We start from the raw sequence: 21036 nt of genomic DNA, 5'->3' as shown, positions 1-21036 counted from the left end.
GCACAAGGAGAAGGGGACGACAGAGGACGAGATGGTTGGACAGTGTTCTCGAAGCTACAAATATAAGTTTGGCCAAACTGTGGGAGGTAGTGGAAGAAAGGAGTGCCTGGCGTGCTCTGGTCCATGGGGTCACAAAGAGTCGGATACGACCAAACGACTAAACAACAACAACAACAACAAACATGTATTGGAGCATAGGAAGGTGCCTTATATTTTAGACCACCGGTTCATCTAGCACACAATTGCCTACATCAGCTGGCAGTGTCTCTCCTGGGTTCTGGCAGGAGTCTTTCTCAGCAGTACATGGAGATGATGGGGATAGAACCTGGGACCTTCTGCATGCAAAGGAGATTGTTGACCATTGAACTACAGTCCTTCATAGGACTACACTGCCAAACATCTGATGGGTTTTACCCTTATGGAAGCCATGCTCATTCTTTTTCAGCAAGACTTGTTCTTCTATATGCTTAATAATTTTATCTTTAATAACACTTTCCAGCAGTTTTACTGGAACATATGTTAAATCAATTAGACTGTAATTTATCAGATCCCCCCTACATCCCTTTTCAAAATTTGGTTACATTGGCCACTTTCTGGTCCTCGTGAATAAAGGCTACATATTTTTGTTAGCAGATCAGAAATTTTATATTTGAGTTCTTTAAGAACTCTGAGATGGATGGCATCTAGACCCAATGATTTGTTGATTTTTAATTTGTCAATAAGGCCTAGAACTCCATACCTTGTCATTTGTCTCATTTCCTCATAGTCACTTCCTAAGAAACTTAAGTTAGGCACAGGGATTTGCCCTTCAACTCTGTCAGTAAAGACAGAGGCAAATAATTCATTCAGTTTCTATACAATCTCATTTTTGTCCTTTAGCTCACCTTTGACTCCCTTGCTGGCCAAAGGTCAGCCTTTTGCAAGTTTCCCTTTCTAATGATTTTAAGTATTTTTTCATTGTTGGTCTTAATGTTTTTTAGGTAAGTGTTCCTCAAATTCTTTCTTGCTTTCCACATCTGTTCTTGTCTGCTTGCATTTTATTTGCCAGAGTTTGTATTCCTTTTCTTCTCCTCATTTGGACAAAACTTTCATTTTCTGAAGATAGCTTTCTTGCCTCTAATAGTTTGTTAAACATGACTCCGCTAGTTAACCTTGCTGACATCCTCTTAGTCTTGGTAGTACCTTTCCTGATTTGTGGTACAGGCGAACTAATACCAGTGTACTGGAAGAAGCAAAGATCACCAGTGTTGAAGTGATGATTCTTCAACATCAACTTTGTTGGGCTGGTCATGTTGTGCAGATGCGTCTTCCAACAACTCTATTCCGAACTTAAAAATGGAAAGCATAATGCTGGTGGTCAACAAAAGAGGTTTAAAGACTGTCTCAAGGCAGTTTTTTTTATAAAAAATGTAGTATAAACACCAACAATTGGGAAACACTTGCCTGTGAGTGCTCCAATTGGAGAACAGCCTTTACCAAAGGTGTCATGGGCTTTGAAGATGCTCAAACTCAGGATGCAAGGGAGAAACATGCTAAGAGGAAGGCACACTTGGCAAACCCTCAGCACGATCAACTCCCACTCGGAAACCAATGTTCCCACTGTGGAAGGATGTGTGGATCCAGAATTAGTCTCCACAGTCACTTACGGACTCATTGTTAAACCATGTTTATGGAAGACAATCTTACTTGGCTATGAGCGATCGCCAAAGAAGAAGAAGAAGACACTCTTTGTTTTAGTTGAGCTATTATTGTGGTTTCGAATAACCTTGAAGCATTCTGGAGAGATTTGACCCTCTTCACTTTCTCTTTCAACTTCCTTGACAACAATCTCCTCATTTTTGAGAAGCTTCGTCTTCTGAATTCAAATGTGAGTATGTTGAACTTTATTGGTAAATGCCCGCTTGCATATATATTAAAACTGGTAGCACTGTTGTCACTTTTCCAAGTCAGTTCAACAGCACATCCTGGGTGCCACTTAAAATTAAGGGTCTTCTCCCCTCTGGTTGGTTTCATAACCAACTATTCTGCAGTACAGAATTTAGGGTATCTAGAAATTTAACCTTTTTGTCATAACTCAAGCTTGCATTTATCCCATCCGTGTGAAGGGAATTGTCACAAAGTACTGCCACATTTCTTTCTTGGGGAATCCTTGATTTCATGCCCCATTTTGGTAGCAGATGACATGCTTTGTATGTAAATGTTTCCAGGTCCAATCCTCAACACCTTCAGTTAAAGGCTCAGTTAGAAGGGGGGGAAGCCTGTTCTGAAGACCCTGGGGAATCTCTACCAGTCAGAGTAGACAGTACAGAGTATGTACTGAACTAAGTAGTATGTACTGAACACAGAGTAGTACTGAACTAAGCAGACTAATAGCCTTTCCTGGTAAAAGGCAGTTTCCTATATTTCTGCAACTGGACCACTCATTAACTTAATTTACAGGCCTGTTGCAAGACTAAAATCCTGCCAGGTATTGGTTGGAAAAAGGTTATATATAAATTGAACAGTGGAACAGCATTAATCTCCACTGAACTAGACCAAGGCAAAATATCACTGTCAGTTTGAATCTCAGTACTTGGTGAAATTGGCACTTAGGAACAGAAAAATATAAACATGTTTATCATTAGATTATCTGACATCCTTTGACCCCCTGGGAACATAGAGTGTCTCGCAAGAAATGAACAGTTAGTTAAAATACTAACATCAAATCATAACAAGACAAACATCACAAAAGCAACCAGGGAGCTTTAACAGTTAATATTATTAAAAGAGAACCACATATGGCACAGCGATTCCAGTAGAACTGCAATGCAAGGAGTAATGGGAACGGCAAGATGAGCCATCTATCAAAATCATACAGCAGCGTGCCCCAGCCTAGTGCACTCCACATGTTGAACTCCAGCTCCCATCATCTTTGACCAATAGCAATGCTGATTGGGGCTCATGGGAGTTGTAGTCCCCCCAAAAAACCCCTCAAACCCAGAGGGGAAGGCTGCCTTACAGAATGGCCTTCTGGATCACTGAGTGATTTTTTAGCTGAGTATTCTGCTTGTGGACCATCAGATGTCTCTGGAAAGCTCAATAAGCAGGGAACAGTCCCCACCCAATCTGTACTCCATCCTATACAGGTGGAGAGTGTATTCCATGCAGGTGGGGAGGGCATCTACGGTGTAAAACTGGGACACGAGGTAGCCTACTTACTGGTAGAAACATGGGAGAGTGTTTCAAAATGCTACATCCTGAGACACCTGCTGTAGCTAAACACATATTCTGCTTGCTGGCAACTAATACAATTTGCATCAAGATGTTGGATGCCAAGTCCTGCTTCGCCAGTGGAGATTTCATGCCAGCATCTTTTGCCCCAGTGGAGTAGTCATAAGGCTCTCAAAAATATGAGAAATAAACGCATAATAAATTCACAGTTCTCAATTACTTGTTGTCTTTTTCTTCTTCTTTTTTTAAACTAAAGATTTGAATATATTGCTTCCTCCAGTTTTCCCTTGTGGCAGAAAGGGACTAATGCTATGAAAGAGACTTCTCTTTTTAAAGAAGAGATGATTAAGAAGACGATGAAGAAATCAGCTGGTGCTCCAACCACTTTGGCCATGAAAAATGGTAAATGATTTTTGTTTAATAGTTTTCAAATAGTATTAAAAGTCTGGTTGCTTGTTGTTTCATCATTGACATAAAAATAAAACATCGCTGATTAAATTCATCCATGTGTGTCTAATATTGTCATTTTTTAAAAAAATCTTATTTGATATTGGATCAGGACCTGTATAAAAATCCCCTGTGGTATTGCTTTATAAATGATTTAAATCTACCCGGTGATAAAAAAAGTGGATGATTAAAAAAAAAGTGTCAGGGAAGACACTGGAGGTGTCATTCATTTTAACTCATTCAGTCCAAACCTGCCAGGCATCCTTATTTGTTCTGCCAAGCCATTTTGGCTAAGCCATGCTTACCTGCCAATCACCTGATGCATAGGCACGTAGAAAGAAATACAAAATATTATGTTTTCTCATTTTGCATTTTTCTGTTGTGAACTGCCCTGGGATCTTTGAATGAAGGATTGAACAACAACAACAACAACAACAACAACAACAACAACAACAACAATGCAGGGCAGAAAGGGACTTCAGAAGCACTGCATACTTGGCTCCTATTAGTGGGACTTCAAAGTGCAGTGCAAGGCTGTTTGCAACTCCCTTTGAAAATAGCCTTGTGCTGCACTTTAAAGTCCTGATAATCAGCTGACCTTTGGGGCTTCAAAGCACCACACCAGTCTCTTTGCAAGCCCCAGGGTGGCAATTTGGAGTCCCTATGATCAGCTGATTGTTGGGACTTCAAAGCACCATGTCACTTGACATCATTGTGACACCTGGTGATTAAAAGTAGGGTGAACCCCACCCAACAGCCAAATCTGGCCCACGGACAGGGGAGCAGGGGAGATAAGGCTCTGACCCACTGGCTGGATCCAGTTCCCTACTCCTTGTGTAGACAATACTGAATGAGATGCACCAGTGGTCTGACTCTGTATAAAATAGCTTCCTGTGTTCCTTTGACTGGCTCCATCAGTGATCTGACTCATTATAAGACAGCTTTACTGGTTCAGAACCAGTTTCTTTAGCCGAAAGGTTGTTGGGGGGAAGCATAGATTATTTTATTTTATTTTTTTGCACAGTTGTTCTGTTAGTTTGGTGTGGTCCTTCTGAAAGCTAAACAGCTCCTCTGTGCTTTCTAGGTACTGACTCTCCAACCATCAAGCCTGACGTGCAGCCAGTTTTTGCAACTTAAAGGATTATGTGAGAAAGACTGTAAAATATCAAGCATGTTCTCCATCAGCCAGGAAGTCTGCTAGAGCACACTCCTGAGAAGGAAACTGTGAAGCTATTGTCAGAGGCCTCAGCTGACCCCATTCTTGGAATCTTTTCAACCACCTGTTAGTACATTGGCAAAGAGAATGGACTATGAGGAGCAATGACTGAAGGGGCTGCTCAGGAGGTCTGTGCTAACAAAAGCCTTCATAAGAAAGAGAGAGAGATGAATTACGAAGAGTGATCCATGGACACAGGTTGTCTGAATAGGGTTCAGGTAACAAATTCCTAGGCTACGGTAGGTTGCAGAATGAATGTTTTTTATTATGAGCCACAGCACAGCAGAAGTGGACTGCAAATGGAATCCGAATTAAAGGTTGCTGTGGAATTGAGTTTTCTCTCCATACGTTTTCTGTCCATCTGTATTTAGTTCAACCCAGTTGCTAAAGAGGATGGGGTTGATCTATACCGTAGGGTAAAATATAATTTCAGCAGATCATGCAAGGATGATAAGATCTCCATTTGCCATATCAGATTAGATTCAGTTCACATTTAAAGGTGAACCTACCAAATTTGCACTTTGTGGACAATTGGCAAACCAAAACACAACCATTTTTCCAAATTCTCTGAATTTTGCAATGGAGCTCTTCAGCCTAGTAGTGTGCACAAAAATGCACATATTTGTGGCCATAACTTCCAAATATGCAATATATTAGGGGAAATTGCTTTGCAAAAATGTGTCAATTAGGAGAAATTCACACTAAAAAGCTGATGTATTTTCATGAGAACTTTTTTAAAAATTGCAAATTGATGTGGAAATGTGGAGAACTGAACCAAGAACCGGACAAAAGAGAAATGATTCATCCATCACTAGTTCTGATAGCCTAATCATTTATGAGCTGGTGCAGAAACCCTTAAGGCTCAGACAGAAGAATTATGTGTAACCAGCATACAGAACCCCTGTAAATTGGTACAGTGGAGCCCAGCCTCTGGCGCTTCTATTTTACCACACATCTCCTGCCTGGGCTCTTGCTTCCCTCCTTGTCCCTGCCCATTTCTCCTCTCTTTCATTGCTTCTCTTCATTCATTGGGTCTGCATACTCAGCCAAACATTGTCTGAAAATTCTGAGAAATTTCATCTGGGTCTTAGTTTCCTCTCCTCTGTTCCAGTTCCCCCATATCCTGTCTCTCACCACTCACAACAAAAGTAACCTAGAAGTCTCTACAACCCACCACAACCCACTTGGCAGTCATCACTGAATCACACACATGCCTCTCCTGTTATGAATGATGAACTGTGCATTTTGTCTCAGTCTGCACAGGCTTGAATCTGCATGTGGCACTCTAGGCTTAGGAAATGGCTGTGCCTCTCTTCAAAGCAAGTTTCGGAGGGGTGATTCCTGCTGCTACAAAATCCACGGCCATCAGGATCCTCTCACCATTTCCCTCCAAATGTTTTCAGCCTCCCAGCCAGCTTTCCCACCCCTGCCTGATCCGTATTTGTGTTACTTGAGGTCAGTTATTATAAACCACCATTCGCTTCTCAGGAATGCAGTAAATTCAGCGGCTGTATAAATGGAGTTTCTATTGACGCTCACAGCTCTCAGGCTTGCGACCGCCAGTAATCCCCCCCCATTCCAGTCCTCTGCCCCCTTCTCCCTTTCTTCTTCCAACATTAATGGTTTCCAGCTGTGTGTTCTTTGGATATGTCCCTGCATCGGCTTTTTCCATAATATGGAGCCAGCCCACTTCCAAATCCCAGATGTGCTATTTATTTACTCTGCAGCATCTGGGTCTCGCTACGGTTCTGTCACTGCAACGTGGCAAACTTGTGAAAAATCAGACTGGCAGCCAGTTAACAAGCTGCATTACCCTGTGAGAACATTTCAAAGGAGAAAGTTAAAAGCCAGGAAAGGGTGTGTGTGTATGTGTGTGTGTAGGAAAGGAGGGAGGGAATGATTGAAATCAGGAAGAAACAGACAATGTTTTTTTCTGTACCATGTTTTACAAGGTTACAGATGACTAGTAGTGACATTAACGTTGGAAGCCGGGGATTTTGCTCTTTTTGAAGAGGGTGCTGGAAACCCAATAAAGTCTATAGGAAGAAGGATGCAACTAACCACTGCCAAGGCAAGCATCTCATTACTAACTATTCCCTGGTCCAGACTCATAAATGGCACCTTCATGCAATCTATTGCAATGTAGGCAAGTGAAAACTGGAAAGTGAGCGAGAGCCCCCACAAATCCTCTGGCTGCACACACGCCATAGATTTAAATAGTGCTCCCCCCCCTAAAAAAATGTTTAGGGGTACTCTCATTTTCCTACTCATACTGAAATACTGCCCCTCAATGAGGTCGAACTTAGATTCACAAAATGTTCAGGGGGTATGCGTACCCCCAGAAAAAAGCACATGACTTCCCCCCCAAAATCCTGGGAACTGTAGTTTGTTGAGGGCGCTGGGAATTGCAGCTTTGCAAGTGGTAAAATACAGCTCTCAGAATTCTTTGCGGGAAGTACTTTAAATATATGGTGTGTGTGTGTCTGCAGTTAAAGCACCTTGGCAGCAGATAAGCCAGCTATGCTTGCACTTAGGGTTCTCTTGCAAGCTCAGAATAGTTCAGACTAAGTGATAGTTAATAGCCACATAACAGCTGTATTTGGGTGTTCCTTTTACTTTCATTAAAGTAAATAGGTGAGTGGGAGCAGGGGCAGGCTAGCAAGTCACATCCCTTCCTGCAGTACATATCTATCCTTTAGAGCCCTCAATGAGTTTGAGGACAAAGGTGTAAAGTAGGGAGTCTTCTCTATTATTGGAGACCCCTTGTCCAATTTAGAGCCTTGATTTTGCCCTCCAGGCAACATGGCAGAAGGTGTAGGGATTGGCAGCACACCTCTACTCTGTCTCATATATTTCTTTTGATTCAAGTAGATTGAATGCCTGGCTAGGGGTAGTAAGGTAATGATAGTGGTAGGACTTGATCCATGCTAACTATAGGAAGGCTAGATTTTTTCCCCCTTCACATTACCAACTTCCTAATCCTTTTAAGTGGCAATGCCCAGGACTGAACCTGGGATCTCCTGCATGCTAAGCATGGGCTCTACAGCTGAACTATGTCTATAAGAGTTTAAGTATTTCTCCCTTCTTTTTTGGTGCATGTGCACAATATTCCCTAGAAGTGTCAAAGTATGATGGCAACATGGAAAAGCATGCTGGGTATAGAAGGGAGTCAAGTTTGGCCATTACTCCCTCTAAGATGGAGAACAGAAGGCAAAAAAAGGACCCGCAATGGCAAAACCAACCATGAAATAGCAATAACCAATGGTGTTATATTTTCACAAAAGTTCCCCAAAAGCACATTATAATGTTGTGAATATACAACAAACAAGAGCAAAAGCTGAATGGTGAATGCAGTTATGCTAATCAGGGTCTACAGTCCACATCTGAAGATATTCTAAAACCCATCCATGCCAACATTCCTTAGTATTCTGAATCAATCTCTCTTGAATAAATATGACTGGTCCATCAACCCATTTCAGGTTATTCTTATTCTTGCAGTTCACCCCTTTCTCCTGTTTTGTTCTGGGTATTATGACACACAGTATGGCATACGAACATTTCCTACCATGTAATGTGGGAAACAGACTAGACCTTCTGGTTCTGAATATAATGAACTGTGACTCTTCCATGTTGACTTTGTGAAACTCTGTTTTGGTGTTTCCTTGCTGTATCCTGGGGCAGGCAAGGCAAGGAGGGATATTTGAAAAGAGACACTCAGGGCACATGCCACTAATAAATATTCTAGTTTTATTATAGGATGCTAAGAATTAAACACTGATAGAAACTTCCTCAGAAAAAGTCAGGACAACAACAGTACCAATGTTTGAAATTTTGGCTCAGACATTTTGAACCAAGATGATAATGATGATTTTTACAATGGCACCAGGGCTTACGATTACATTTTATTTGACCCTCGAGGCACATGTTTAAACAGATGTCACAGCTGTTAAAAAAATGGAATTGAAGTTTCAGATGTGGAAGGCCAAAAGTCAAAACTTTATTAAGGTCGTCACCCCAGAAACAAGATATTCTGTAAATCTGAAATACCTTATATAATCTGACTTCAGTTTAGAAGTTGTTTTTCCAAATTTAAAACACAGCTAGTTTCAGTAGTTGCAGGTTCCACAATGCTCAAGCCAAGTGTCCATCATTCATGCCCCAGATAAATCAGGTTGTGCACACATGGTGCGATAATGTTCATTCAGTGCTGGATGCAGGTGCTGTACAAAAGTTGTGGTCCAAGTTACAACTCCACCCACCCCTAGGCAGTGGCTAAAGTAAGGAGTGATGAAATAAACTCAAGCAGAGAATGATCTGGATTGAAAATGGCCACAACTTTATTGATTCCAGATGTAGGTGGATTTCGGCTCAGGTATTGAGAAGATATCAACCTCATGGTGTCATTATCCCACAAATATATCTCTATCATCAATCTATCTATCATCTATCTATCATCTATCTATCTATCTATCTATCTATCTATCTATCATCTATCTATCTATCTATCTATCATCTATCTATCATCTGTCATCTATCATCTATCATCTATCTATCTATCATTTATCTATCTATCATCTATCATCTCTATCTATCTCTATCTCTATCTCTATCTCTATCTCTATCTCTATCATCTATCTATCTATCTATCTATCTATCTATCATCATCTATCTATCATCTGTCATCTTTCTATCTATCAATCATCATCTATCATCTATCTATCTATCTATCTATCTATCTATCTATCTATCTATCATCTATCTATCTTATCTATCTATCTATCATTTATCTATTTCTATCTCTGTATGTCTGTAGGAATACTAATTGATGGGAGAGGAATAGAGAACACCACTGTGTACTGGTTGGATTACATGCCCACCTGTGTGTGCAGACAATGCAGACAGTAGCTGCCAGTTTAGATGGCTTTATTGCAGGAAGGTGTGTAGAATGGCTATGCACAAAAGTGCATTGTGAAAAAAATGATCCCTGTGCATTTCAAAGGCTATGTGTGTACACAGCTTAGATTTTAGTAGGGTGGCTAAAAGGAGGCAATTCTGGCCCTAACTGCTCCCCTATGAAAAATTTCACCATGTGCCACTGGTACTGTTACACTGAGCTGCGGCCCGAATAATAGCTTTGCATATGTTGTAGAAATGGTGAGAGTTGGGGAGTGAGAAACACCAATTTTTTTGTGCAGCCTCTTCCCTCTCCTTCCCATTGAGGCAGCATGCAAAGTGATTCTGTTGTGGCTGCTTTTCTGCAATCAGATTTCATCTGTCTGTGCCTTATAGATGGATATATTTACTAGCTTTTAGTTCTTTGGTTCCTTGTTGAATAACTATGTTTGCGCTGAAGCGCTGCCCTGACTGCAGAAGGAGCAGCTGGGGATTCTGTCAGTCAAGGTATCCCTTGTAGCACTGCAGTAAAACCTGAGGTTTAACTTTCAGGACCTGCCAAACTGAATATGTTCTGGGAGCTGTGCCCTATCAATTGCAATATCACCAGAGATCCTGGAGTTTGCAAATGTCAAATTGTGCAGTTTCAAAGCATGGAACAGGCATACATATTGGGCTGGACAGCATATGCCAGCTTCTATTCATATATATATATATAGAGAGAGAGAGAGAGAGAGAGAGAGAGAGAGAGAGAGAGAGTGGGCGGCGACCCGGCAGCTCGGATCGGATTCGCACAGCCAGCACTGCAGTGAGAGAGAGTGAGTGAGCCAGGTAGGGGCAGAGAGCTGCGAGTGCGAGCGCGCCCCCCCAAATGTTGCGCCCGGTGCGGCTGGCCCCCCCTGCACCCCCCACGCTACGCCACTGACCACTCTTGTATGGAGAGTGGGATGAGGGATAGGGGAGCAAATGACTTCTCAAGGGGCCAAAGAGAGAGAGAAATGCAATAATTTATTGGGCTGCATAATGCAAAAATAAAGTAAAATGCAAGCTATGTTTATAGGGCTGCTTTTATACTGGGCCTGGCTATACTTGAAAAACAGACACTATGATTCTGATGGATTGTTGCCACATAATGGAAGACTGGGAGAAGAAACCACATATTCAAATAGACTTGTGAATGTCGAACAATTCTATGTGGCTGATTGGGAATTCTTTTAATATTTTATCTCATTCCACACATGATATAGGTCTTCTCATCAACCATCTTGCTTTCAACTCAAAAAGGAAACAAAGCAGAGAGTCCAAGGGATGCTTGATCAATGCTTATATCTTATCCATAAATACAGGAAAAGTCTTATTCCCAAATGCACTCCTTTAAAACCTTTCCCACTGGGCAACAGCCTCCCTATCTATTTCTAACATTATATTAAAGTCTGCATGAGTGTGGGTAATTGTTGCCTGGACTTTTTGAGATAAGCAAAGTTCTTGGGCCCATACCAGCTAATATGCAGGCGGCTGGAAGAATATTCAGCAGAGGAATGTGTGTGTGTGTGTGTGTGTGTGTGTGTGTGTGTGTGGCTTAACCCTTTCCCTCACTTGATATTTGTTTCCTACCCTCTACCTGCTTTTCTTTTACCAGAAGACAAGTCCCATAATCTGTCCCAGCCCCTCATGGCTGGGAAAGTAGCTTGGGGGTGCTGCTGTGTGAAAATGGTGTGAAGTGCAATAATTAAGAAGATCTTCCATCCCACTTTTTTGTTTTGTTTTGGTTTTTGCTCCTGCGTGCAGTCTCTGATATACTGCTTTTCAGTTTAAAAACCAGCAGAGGGAAAACGAAAGCCCACCAGGAGCCTTTTAACATGGCTCCTGAACATTGCTTAGTTTGACCCTGTGAGCCAGTACGGTTCCTTAATTGGACCAGTGGAAGCTGTCTTACAGGAGATCAGAGCTATTTCTCCCTCTAGGCCAATGCTGGCTATTCTGACTGGCAACAGCTTTCCCTGATCTCAGACCGAGGTCTTTCCCATCACCTGCAGCATGACCCTTTTTAAAAACTGGAGATGCCAGGTATTGAACCTTTGACCTTCTGAATCCAAAGCATGTGCTGTGACAGAGCTATGGTCCCTTTACTTAAAAGTGAGGCGAGATTACATCTGGAGACCCCTGCTGATTCCAAGCCATAGTCATCTGTTTTTCTTGTGTGGCCTAAGAGAGCCCTATAGCCCTCAATATGTTTGTTGGACTACAATTCCCATCATCCCTCACCATTACCCTTGCTGCCTGGGGCTTATGGCAGTTGTAGTACAGCAACCTCTGGGCCCCATCAGCACTATACATTTGAAGCAGTATCATACCACTTTCAACAGCCATGGCTTCTCCCATAACTCCTCAGGACTATAGTTCATTAAGGGTGAGAAGAGTTGTTAAGAGACCCCTATTCCTTTCCTGAAGCTACCATTCTCAGAGTGGTTTAATGGTTGACCTCTCTTCCCAGAGAATTCTGAAAATTGTTGCTCTGCGAGGGGATATTTTGGATATTCTGAAGGGGGAAAAATCTTCTCATGAAATATAACAAAGGGCATATCTAGTATTAGACTGTATTATTTATGCAAATTGTTATGCCGAATTTGTATTTTCCACAATCTGTATACGGTGTTTGTTTTATAATGTGTGGTTGCTATGCCTAATAAAGAATTGATTGAGAAATCTAGTCTACAGGCTTATATCCATTTTATAGCCCTTTAACTTTCATGGCCTTTTCACAACCATTCCAGAAACTATAGTTTATTTAGGGTGCTGAACAGTCTGTAAGAGATCTCCGGGACCACACTCAGAACTATAGTCCTGTCTGGATAATGCTGTTATACAGTTTAGTCACTAGGTGGCACTGGATTTATATTTGGGTGGCGCTGTGGGTAAAACCTCAGTGCCTAGGACTTGCTGATCGTAAGGTTGGCGGTTCGAATCCCCGCGACGGGGTGAGCTCCCGTCGTTCGGTCCCAGCTCCTGCCCACCTAGCAGTTCAAAAGCACCCCTAAGTGCAAGTAGATAAATAGGGACCACTTTCTAGCGGGAAGGTAAATGGCGTTTCTGTGTGCGGCGCTGGTGCTGGCTCGCCAGCTGCAGCTTCGTCATGCTGGCCATGTGACCCGGAAGTGTCTTCGGACGGCGCCGGCTCCCGGCCTCTTGAGCGAGATGAGCGCGCAACCCTAGAGTCGGTCACGACTGGCCCTGACGGGCAGGGGTACTTTACCTTTACCTTTATTATTCTTTATTTATTAAATTTGTATACCATCCTTTATCCACAGATCTGAGGGCAGTTAGCAACCTAAAAATACTATGTAAAATACAAAATAGATGATAAAAACAGGAACCAAAAACAAAACAAAACCCCAAACCAATATCTCCTTCCCCCACACCCTCTGTGTCTACTTTGGTCCATTGTTGGAGAGAAGCAAAGTTTTTGTTTAGCCTGCTGGTTGATGTGTCCTCGAAGCCTCTTCCATGATAGTGCTGGGATTTGTGTAAAGAGAATCACTATTAAACTAGGCTAAGTCTGTGATGCAAATAATACGTCCTTAGGGTAAGATGATAGTACTTTCTTTCCCTTACATTATGAGAACTGAAGAGACCCTTCCTAAAACTATGCATTATCAGATAGCTTTCGCCTGGCATCTTGAGCTAAAGCTTCAGTTCTTTCTGACTTGGGACATTTCTTCCCTGGTTCACAATAGTCTGGTGGTTCTTTAGAGAGTGGAATTGTTATATGTTTTTTCTTAGGAGTGACCATTATTTCTTGTTTTTCAGCTCAGGTGTCATGTCAAATATTTTCAGGGATGTGTTCTGCCTTTGGGGGATAGCGAGATTGTTCCAGTAAGCAGCAGCTAGCACCAAGTTCCATCAAGGGGCCAGGAGATGTTTCCCTTTCTGTTGGGAATAAGTTTTATTTGGTTTTACTATCTTCCGGTTAATGGACATAGCATGAAGTTGGTTAAATTTAATGGAGAAATGTCTACAAGAAATAAATGTGTCTTTTCTCTCACTCTTTTTAAACAATTTTATTCCAGAGGGCTTTGCAGATCTGACCTGTAGTGATTTTGCCTTTATTTGGTCCTTGCTCAGTCTGAAACAAATGGCTCTTTTCAAGCCATCCCCACCTTTTCTTCTCTTAAATGTATTGTCTGAGAGGTTTTTTTGCCTCCAGGGCCTGACATCATGGAAAGAAAAACAGACAAAGCAACTTAACCAAAATCCCTCTTCCTCTTCCCTAGGACTTGGCTTTCATTTCTTTCTCATCCTATTTCTCATCCTATTATTTCTACAATAAAATGTTTGAAAAAGCCAGGGTGGGGGAATGTGACATTTTCGGTGGCTTATGTAATTACTAGAAAAACAAATTGAAAGCTTTTGTCTGCACATTTTAACTGCAGTTTAATAATTCTGGGCCTAAGGATTGACAATTATAGGTAAAGTAGAAAACACTTTTTGAAATTGTTAGAGAAGGTTTATTCAAATCATCAGCTGCTCTTCCATTTAAAATGTGGCTTGCCTTTTCAGATTACCTTGGGTGAGAAGGTGCCTTGCCTTTTCGGCCCTCTTAAAAATGCCCGTATGTTTCCTGTTATCTGGAATGAGTATATCTGGCAAAGCAAGTGAAGCTTTAAAAACAAGATCTTTTTTAAAAAAAGTTTATTGAGGACAGTAGGTGTAACATTTTAGTTTTGACACTGCGAGGGATTTTGAACTGTGTGTAATCAGCAGAGGAATTGTGAAAGCTTTTACGGAGTGTGATGTTTTGCAGTTGTTTTGTAAGAAAAATCCCACTGTGAGGAAGTCAAAGGAAGAGCTTGTTTTCTGAAAGCTTAATGGCTGATAAATGCTTATTAATTTTAAATTTGCGCTCATCGTAGGGCTTGAGGACATTAAAAATCTTGCATTCCTCCCACATAGTCTCAGTTATCAGCAGACACTAATTCCTGATTTGGAGACTGCGGTGTGGCTGGCATGGGCTGCACAATCCGCAGGAATGGTTTCCCTCATGCCCAGTTCCCATGCTCTTGATTCAGCAATATGGTGCTGATTGAATCGGGTTTGTGGGAAGCCATGTTTAGATAAGCCAGAGGTTGGGAACATCAGAGCCAAGGGGTTGAATGCAGCTCACCAGGCCTCTATTTGGGCCTCAGGACTATTTCCCAGGGCACACCCTGTCTCCACCACCCTGCTCCCCTCAAGCACTTCTGCCTGGCTGGAAATGTGTCTGCCATGAACTGGCAGGACGATGGGGAGGAATTAGAGGAGGGAAAGTATCCTGGCGAGTGGTGTAGCCGGGACTGGGACACACCGGGGCAAGCAGGGTATGGGGAAGGGAGTACACACAAGGGGAATCAGAGGGGCCACTGTCTCCATGAATACAGTGGGCTCTGAGCTGTAGGGAGCAGCGGGAGCTGCACTCTAGGAGGCTGAGTCAGGCAAAGATCCACAGCCCAACTCCCTAGTTGGCCAGGTGGGGCTCACTAGCTCTGGAAGGAGGTGTGTGATTCCTCAGCTGGAACGGGCTCAGAACAGGTGAAGGCCACATGCCTCATCAAGCCCAGATGCAGCAATCAGCAAGCAAAGTGCAAAAGGGAAGCAGAGCTGAGATGCTGTGTCTGCTCAACTGCCCATGTTGGTGGACCTCAGCTTGGATGCTCTTGGACCTCCACGGGACTGTGCTTTGGGTTTGACTCTGGACTGTATCCTGACTGCTGGACTTTGCCTCGTTTCCTGACCTTTGGACTTTGCTTGTGTGGCTCGACCCTCAGACTTAGAACTTTGGACTTGGCGTACTGACTTGCTGCCAGGTAGGCCAGGGGTTCAGGACAGCATCCTTGAACTGTGCTAATGCCTCTCACTTGGCAGGGTGCAGACATGTGGGTGGGTTGGTGTAGGTCAAAACCACTGCCCTTTGTGTAGCTTGAGTATAACTTACAGTTAAGCGTTATGTCCATTGCTTTGTCCACTTTTGCCGCTGGCTCTGTTGGCACTCAAGTGATTGCTGCTCAGAATGGATAGCTGTGTTAGTGGGCGAGGAGAAGGTGGACCCGCTCAGGGAGGGTGCCACAGAATGCATTTTGCCTGTGGACCCCTCAGAAAATGGAGCTGCTCAACTCTGATGATCTGGCACAGCATGTCAGTTTGAAAAGTTCAAAAGCCACGTGCCTTAAGGTATGAAAAAGGTGGCAGCAATGCCTACTTCTAAGAAAGGGGCTACAATCCATCAGAGTATTTTAGAATTTTTCCTATGCATAATTTCTCTAGAAGGACAACGTTTTCTCACGTAATGCGCTTGTCTTTTCCAAAAATAAAATGGGAGGTTTCTCTGACTATCACATACAAGCTGCCACAAACTGTGTTTGTTATATATAAAGAAAACTATAAAAATTGCAACTATGCTTAAAAATTATGGTGTCTATGCAACTTGGAAAGGGAAAAACCACAAACAGCTTCTTCTTTTTTCCCTTTTTGGTTTGCTGGGAGATTTTTGTTGACAATGTGGAGATGTAATTTCATAGCTGCTCGATGGAATAGGATCTTCTGATTGGTTTACCTTCACTTCTAAGGCCAAATACAGCTTACTAAGCAAGTGTCATGTACCAACCCCAAATTACTCCATTAGGAGTCATAATTTTTCCTGCAAGGTAAAAGAAAAATCAGCAGTCTTGATTTCTGCACACTTGCATAATTCGAATATGTTATAGAGCTTTTTGCAGTGAACCCTTAGTATGGTAGCCAGTTTAAAGAGAGAAATACCTAGTCTTTGTTTTCTGAAATTTTCTGGCCCTACAATTTCGGTGCGGTCCTATACTTATTGTAAATCCAATTGAGGGGCTTCAGGATGTGATGTAGGTGCCAGTCTGGCAGCAAAGATGGAGGTATGCTGGTGAGACAATGTTTTTTCCACCAGACATCCTCCATCATGCTAGCTGGAAACTGCCCATGTACATAGGAAGTTATCTCATACTGAGTCTCACCAATGGTTTGTGTGGCTCTTTATCCATCTACACTGAGTAGCAGTGGCTCTCCAGGATTCCTGACATTCCCAGTCCTTCTTGAAGATGCCTGGGATTGAGCCTGGGACTTTCTGAGCACAAAGCTGAATGCTACAGCCCTTCCTATGTAGCTGCTCCACACTTCCTCAACAAACAGCCTCATAGAACTCGGTGCTATTTACTTCTACATCAACTTGTGTAAAGTCTATCTCTTAAACATTTGAGCTTCTACCTGTTGCAACCAAATGGGAGTTTAACGTTTTGATTTTCCTTCAAAGAAATGGAACATTCAACTTACTTGAGAAAAACATCTGCTCCAGAGAAGCGGACATGGAGCAATGGTTCCAAACTACAAGAAAGAAGATTCCACCTAAACATTAGGAAGAACTTCCTGACAGTAAGAGCTGTTCGACAGTGGAATTTGCTGCCAAGGAGTGTGGTGGAGTCTCCTTCTTTGGAGGTCTTTAAGCAGAGGCTTGACAACCATATGTCAGGAGTGCTCTGATGGTGTTTCCTGCTTGGCAGGGGGTTGGACTCGATGGCCCTTGTGGTCTCTTCCAACTCTATGATTCTATGATTCTATGAACATCTTGGTTCTGAAGTTCTTCATGAAAGGCTTCGAGCTTTGCATTTCCCTGCAGATGGCCCGAGATGTGGGTGCAGACGTCAGTCGTCTCTATTCTGCTGCCTTGACTCTAGCACACCATGTTCTTTCATTCAAGTTCCCTTCTGATTGACAAGCCCTAGGATGACTAACGTAATTCAGGCCACCTATTTCCCACCATCAGTCCATTAAGTGCCGTACACAGTGTGCCTGGTATTGATGTCGTACAAGATGAAAAGTGGCTGGAGTGATGGAGAATTACAGGTTGTGATGAGCCTTACAAATCATTACCTGAACAAACTCCTGGGAGACTGCAAAGAGGAGGAAATAGGATGCATCACTGTACACCCTACTAAAGAAAGGACGTGTCTATTTCCCCCCACTCTGTCTTAATGCGGGAAAGATTATTTGTTCAGTAGGTGATTGAAGACTTTCAGACATTGCCAAACTGGCCCAGAAGGAACCAGTAGTAGCAGTTCCACTTGGACTGTTTTGAATGTACAGAAGCAATTGACAGAGGCATATTGTAATGGTTCTAGGGGTTGCTCGTGCGTAAGTCGTCGCCACACCTGGCTGAGTCACCTGGGTGAACCCTTTCTGTCTGAACAGCCACTCATCCGTGGCTGTCTCAATCGCTGGCAGAATCTGTCAGTGGACGTTTCTTGAACTTCTTCCAGCAAAGAAGTTCTTTGACGCCAAGTCTCCGCCTACTCTCCCTGTGCGGAAGTCTTCTGCGCAGGGAGGGTGTGGGCAGTGAAGGACCCGTGCTCTCCCCGCTGGTCTCCGGCGAGGAGTCATGGAGCCTCCTCACCGATTCGCCCATCTGCCCCCCTTCTCCACTGGTGCTACGCTGATTTCCTTCCCCCGCAGATGGGCTGCCTCTCTCCCTCCTGGGACGCTCTCCGGCATCCCTCTGGAGCCCTCCCTCCTCCTCTGGCTCTGATGGCAGTTCCCTGACACATATCTTTAGTTGTCCTAGCTGTCTTTTCTGGGATCAAAGGCACAGGATGTGAAATAAAATAAAGGAGTAACTTACTTTCCAGGGGAAATGTGAATTGAAATTTCCTGCCACTGGGCCATTTGTGATATCTCAGTGACCTGTTTAACAATATTAAGTCCCCATTTGGAAGCACTTGTAGAAAATGACACTCTTGCATGGTGTTTACAGAAAAACATATTGTAATTCCAGAATATAGGCTAATGTAGGGATATGTGTGCCACACAATATTGACATATTGAAAGGGAAAGGAAGTTGAAAGGCTTTGCCTAACATCTTGTGGTTAAACTATGTGGACATAATACTTGGGAAAGATTCATAGCACACATCCACAAATGGCTGCCCAAGTTCTCCCCTGAACCATGCTGCCAGCTTTGTTTTTCACTGTTTCTATGCTCCTATGTTCTTTTCTGTTTTTTCTGCTGCCAGTAAAAGAAGCAGCAGCAGCAGCAGCAGCAGCAGCAGCAGCAGCAGCTGTGTCCTCCACAATGCCCTGGACCTACCATCATTCCAGGGCATGGTGTGTGTGTGTGGAAATGATGGACGCTACAAAAAACAGTGGAGATTCTGCGAGGTTGCCTTCTTTTCTGGGGCAAGGAGAAGAAAAACCTCATATTCCTCCTATCTCAAAAAGGGTATTCAGAAAAATTTGAGCACAGCTCTTGACAAACACAAAAAAGAAGGCTTAAAAACAGCAACAACCTTGCAACATACATATTATACTCTACAATGATGTTTCAATATTTGAGCACCATTTTGAGATTTTGCCACATAAGAACCCCGTGTGATCAGACCAAAGGCCTATTTAGTCCGACATTTTTCCAGATGCCTCTGGGAAGCCTCCTTTTTGTTATTTTTGAGAGGAACATTTGCCAAACCTGTGTGCTAAAGGCATGAACCTCTTTCATAAAAGCTGGGGTGGCGGGGATGTATATGTGATATAAACAATGAAATAACTAAAATGAATGCTCTTAACTAGGGGATAGGCAATTCAGTAGCCAAGAGTTGGCTTTCAGACTTTGCAGTGAAACCACAAAAAGCTCTTTGTCCCTCTTTACCTAAAACTGAAATGATGTCCCCTAGTACATGACTGGTTTTGTTCTCTCCACTTAGCCTTCCCTAGACAAACATAGTAGTAAGCTCGCTCATTTCTTCAGGGATCTACAAGAGTCTCAGATTTTTGATGTTTTGATTCTTTACCACCAGTGAGCTCTCTAATTCGTATCCCCATTGTTTCGGCTGAAGGTAACCAGTCTGCCTGGAAGTGAAGCCTGGCATTTAAATAGGGTGGTCCCCTGTCCTATTTTACAGAGGGCTATCTTCTGTTAAAAGGGCTGCCAGCCCTCTGTTTGAGAGCATCCTCTGCTTTTACAAGGTTGACTGGTCCAAGCCCAGTTCAAAGGCAAAGAACCCCAAGAAGAGAGAGAGCGCGCGGCAAGGGCCTTGAAGTTGTCTCGAAAACACCTGGACAGCAAGATTGACACAGGTCACCTGGTCACAGTCATCCACACTGTGGAAAGATGTGCGGCATTTTCATTTCACAGTCATGATTTCTATATTGGCACATTGCCATATTCATATATATATTGCAATTTTAATGAAAATATGTGCCCTCTTCTGTTTTGGAAATGCCCAGGTGGCCACCTGGATGCCAAGGACCTGGCTTAGACCTGCACACATTTCGCCCAGAAATCCATAAAAACCAAACTTTGGCAAAAAACCCTTCTCTCTATCTCTCCATCTTGGGAGTTTCTCAAGCCTCTGCTGCATAAACAAGATGCCAACACTTAAGCAAACACAAGGGAGGGGGGAGCCAAAAGGACTGCAAGGGCTTCAATTCAGTCTCTCCTCCCCCCCTCCACCGTACTATGTAAATACCAGAAAGGAAGTGAGCCAGACCTGGATGCTTTCTGATGTGGATGAGATGCTTTGACATCGGTGCAGATGGAAATGTCTATGTGGTCCGAGTGGGCGAGACGAGCTCCTCTCTTGATCATGGGGAAACAACGGATCAGTATGCTATCAAACTCTGCCTAGGGTCAGTCCAGCTTAGATCAAGCAGGAAGTGATGTGCTGACATTCTGGGCAGCTCTGAAACTCCGAGTTCTTTTGAGCACAGTTTGTACCCGGAGGAATGAGGCTGAATGTGTTTGCTATTTTTCTCACTTGGCTTCGAGGCTGCTCACAAACTGACTGCTTTGAAAGGTAGCTGGGGAAGGGCAGATGCTGTCATTGCCTTGAAGAGGTTGTGCCGCTTTTTCATTGGATTAGCGTTGAAGCCCCAACAATAAGCTGTCTTTGGGGTTCATCCTTGTAATTAGACGTTGAAAGACACACAAATGCGCAGGCAAGTGCGAAGAAAGCGGAGGAACGCCTGCACCGATCGACGGGCAGCCACTGTCTCGTACAGCTGCCTAGACTCAGCGAAGGAAAGGAAAACACCACAGTGTTAGTTGCTCGTCAGTGTGACCCCATTTAAGATCAATTGCAATGGGATCTAAGCCAAAAGATTAATAGGAATCTGACATATCTTGTTTGAAAGTATATTTATTCTGTCAGATTTCACGAGTGGTAGCTATTTCTCCATTCAAGCTGAATGATAGTATTCAGCCTGCATACTTACTCATCCTGACAGCTAGAA

At 43.1% G+C, this 21036-nt stretch overlaps 1 long non-coding RNA gene across 1 annotated transcript in view; it reads right to left on the bottom strand.

Annotated features, from left to right (window-relative positions):
• The window catches only part of LOC307220738, a 28663-nt gene extending 7859 nt beyond the window's left edge, over window positions 1-20804 (bottom strand). Inside the window, exon 1 of the long non-coding RNA XR_013841068.1 lies at window positions 20295-20804. This is a non-coding gene — a long non-coding RNA (uncharacterized lncRNA). The remainder of the gene's footprint in view (window positions 1-20294) is intronic.
• Window positions 20805-21036: the final 232 nt, after the last annotated feature.

Source organism: Podarcis cretensis (genome assembly GCF_951804945.1).
Source record: "Podarcis cretensis genome assembly, chromosome: 7".
Taxonomy (NCBI): domain Eukaryota; kingdom Metazoa; phylum Chordata; class Lepidosauria; order Squamata; family Lacertidae; genus Podarcis; species Podarcis cretensis.
Note: the sequence above shows the minus strand (reverse complement) of the source record. Positions and strands in the feature narration are given on the sequence as shown.